Below are 3,689 nucleotides of genomic sequence, written 5' to 3'. Positions count from 1 at the left end.
AAGTACTGTGTTAGCATCCCCTCACTTAGACATTTGTTGTCTACTGGGTGAACTCATACCAATACTTTCTTCCCTCTAGTTACTGTTAAATAGTTTTCCATAATCAATGTAGACAAAGCAAGAAATCAAGTCAAACCTCAAGTTTTAAATAATCAGTAAAACAAAAAAATTGCATCTTCAACTAATTGGTAAGTTGTTAAAATTTCAGTATAACTTTGAAGTTTAATAGACATAGCTTTAATTTGAGAATAGTTAACTGGTCTTTTTGAAGTTTCATGGACATAGCACTTTAATTTTGCTTTTTTTCATGTGTTATTTTACAGAAAAATTCTTTAAAAAGACCAGCTACTCAAGATGAGGTATTTGAGTATACACATATGAAGAAGCTACAAGGATGGAACAAAGACAACTTGGATCGAGCCACGAGCCGAGACAACCTATGTAAGATTTCAAGTTACTTTTTAATATGTTTCATTAATTAAATTTGTTCATATAATAGTTGTAATATTTTTGCAGAATACTTTCAAACAATCCTTGGAGGAGTTCATTCAAAGCTAACCAACTGATGATCAAGGAAAGCCAATCCAACCATCCCAGGAGAATTATATAGACTTGTGGATTAAGGCGGCTGGTGGCGTATATAAGGGAAGAGTTTACGGCCTTGGATCAGAGCTTAGTTCTAGTCGTCAGTCTTTTGGATCTGGTGGCTCTTCTTCCTCAAGATCCTCGATTAATCAGGATGAATTTGATCTATTGAATAGAAGAATAGCAAAGATCACTGAGTTGTATGCACATGAAAGATCTGCGCGGGAGGAGGAAGCAAAGCGAAGGGAGGAAGAAGATAGGCGAAGGGAGGAAGAAATGAGGCGAAAGGATGCTGCATTTACACGTGTTACTGGTGACGTTGAAAGCCTCAAGGCCCAGCTAAACACCCTCTTAGCATCTGGTACATTTCCTCTACCACGTTCTCTATCGCGCTCTAACAAGACTAAGGAATAGTTTCTTTTATTAATCTGATTTTGGGTGGGACTATGATGTTGGATATTATATATCAATTGGATAAGATTGAACACTGAATTTCTTATTTGAATGTTTAGTTGCATTATTGGTTTATAGTATTTTCAGTTTTGGTTGGTTGTTAATTAATGAAATGGATCGGAAGATGCTGATTTTTGTGTGTGAATGTTTAATTGTATTTAGGTTGTTGGTGGTTGTATTTTTTGTTGTGCAGGTGGTACAGTATAAAAAGCAGCATTGTGCACAAAAATAATTTTCATATTTCCCACGGAATTTCCACTGAATCCATGGGAAGGTTCGTCATTTTAGTTGCAGAACTTGCATATTTCCCATTGATATCGGTGGGAAAGTTCATACTTTTTTCAGAATTTGCATTTATCCCACTGATATCGGTGGGAAAGTTCATACTTTTATTTTTAAAATTTACATATTTCACACGGATATCGGTGGAAAAGTTCATACTTTATTTTTCAGAACTTGCATATTTCCCACAGTTATCAGTGGGAAAGTTCATACTTTATTTCCAGATCCCTATGCATTTTTTTCATCACGTCCCTGGCTAATGTATTAAAATTAATAAAAATTACTAATAATATTTCCCACTGATTGTTGGTGGAAAATTTCATTATTTTTTCTATTAAATCTTCTCTGGAAAAATCGTGGGAAATTTCCCACCACTTCTTTGGGAAGATATTTCCGACCAAGCGTTTTTCTGGTGATCCGTTTCAGTTGGAGTGCGGTGTGAAAACTCGATTTTCCCACCAGTTTCCCACTGATTTCGACGTGGGAAAATCATATGTTTCTAGTAGTGTGTGACCCTCGATCTTGGGTCTCGACCCTGGCCCTCGAACCTTGCCTCCGATCATGTCCCTCGAGCTGGGCCTTTGATCATGCCTTCTGTCCTGAGCCTCGTCCCTGGCTTCGACCCTGGGCTTGATATCTGTCCTCGATCTTGGGTTCGATCTTGGGCTCGATTACAGCCTAGAATATCCAGCAGAAGGGAAAATTGCAGCAGCTTTTTGAGTCCAATTTTTGATCCATTAACTATCTGAAACTCACCTGAGGCCCTCGGGACCTCAACCAAATATACCAACAAGTCCTAAAATATCATACAAACTTAATTGAAACCTCAAATCACATAAAACAACGTTAAAACCATGAATTATGCTCCAATTCAAGCTTAATGAAACTTAAAATTTCCAACTTCTACATTCGATGTCGAAACCTATCAAATCAAGTTCGATTGACCTCAAATTTTTCACACAAGTCATAAATAACATAACGGACTCTCCGGTCAAACTTCCAAACTTAAATTCTTATTTTAGCCATTTCAAGTCTAATTTAACTACGGACTTCCAAATAAAATTTCAAACACGCTCCTAAGTCCAAAATCACCATACGGAGCTGTTGGAATCGGCAAAATTCTATTCCGAGGTCGTTTTCTCAAAATGTTGACCGAAGTCAAACTTGGCCTTTTAAAGCCAACTTAAGGAACCAAGTGTTCCGATTTCAACTCAAACACTTCCAAATCCCGAACCAACCATCCCCGCAAGTCTTAAATCATTAAAAGCACATACAAAATATTTTATTTTAGGGAACGGGGTTCTAAAAGTCGAAATGATCGATTGTGTCATTAGAGTCCCCTTCAATATCTCTCACTTACACATCCTGATATTGCCTTTGCGATACATCGTCTCTATCAATTTTCGCATCATCCAAAAACTAAACATTGGACTGCTTTGAAGCGTGTTATTCGCTACCTTATTGGCACAATTGATCGTGGGTTATTTCTGCACAAAATTTCTTCTCTTGATCTCCATGCTTTTTCTGATGCGGATTGGGCAGGAAATAAAGACATCTACTAGTGGTTATGTTATTTTTCTTGGAAAGAATCCTATATCGTGGAGTGCAAAGAAGCAACACTCTTTGGCACGTTCTTGAACTGAGGCTGAATACCGCTCTGTTGCCACAATTGTGTTGGCTTCGAAGCTTGTTTACAGAACTTTCACTCAATTCTATGCGACCACCAGTTATTTATTGTGATAACTTGGGTTGTACCTATCTGGCGGCTAACCCAGTTTTCCACTCCAAGATGAAGCATTTGAAAGTTGATTATCATTTTGTTCGATCTCTTGTTCGTCAAGGATTTCTTGGTGTTGTGCATGTCTCTACTAAGGATCAACTTGCAGATGCACTTACAAAAACATTGGCTCGTCCAAATTTTGAACGATTGCGATCCAATATTGGCGTTCCTTCTCTCTCCAATAACCGCAATCTTGAGGGGGCATCTTAGAAGAATATGATGTCTTGATTTCTCTTTGTCGAATATTACTTAAAATTATTTGTATACTTCCTCCGTTTCAATTCATGTGAACTTATTTAACTGTACACGGAGTTTAAGAAAAAATAAAAACTTTTGAAATTTGTGGTCCTAAACAAGTCAAAAAAGGATCTAGAGTATTTGTGTGGTTATAAATGATTTCTCATTAAGGATAGAATTGAAAGTTTAAGCTAAATTATTTTCAAATTTAAAAAGGGATCATCCCTTTTTGAACGGACCAAAAAAAAAATAGTTTCACATAAACTAGAACGGAGGGAGTATATCTTTCCATATTTAGGATAAGTAATTGGTTCTACTTGATGTACTTATCTTTTATACCTTTATGTCTTCC

General features: G+C 36.8%; 1 long non-coding RNA gene across 1 annotated transcript; it reads left to right on the top strand.

The window, feature by feature from the left end:
* Nucleotides 1–257: 257 nt before the first annotated feature.
* LOC138900485 (uncharacterized) lies at nucleotides 258–1,220 on the top strand. The gene is made up of 2 exons (XR_011411534.1): nucleotides 258–441; nucleotides 517–1,220. It is a non-coding gene; the product is annotated as an uncharacterized lncRNA (long non-coding RNA).
* The last annotated feature ends 2,469 nt before the right edge of the window (nucleotides 1,221–3,689 follow it).

The sequence above is a fragment of the Nicotiana tomentosiformis genome, chromosome 10 (genome assembly GCF_000390325.3).
Source record: "Nicotiana tomentosiformis chromosome 10, ASM39032v3, whole genome shotgun sequence".
NCBI classification, from domain to species: domain Eukaryota; kingdom Viridiplantae; phylum Streptophyta; class Magnoliopsida; order Solanales; family Solanaceae; genus Nicotiana; species Nicotiana tomentosiformis.
Note: the sequence above shows the minus strand (reverse complement) of the source record. Positions and strands in the feature narration are given on the sequence as shown.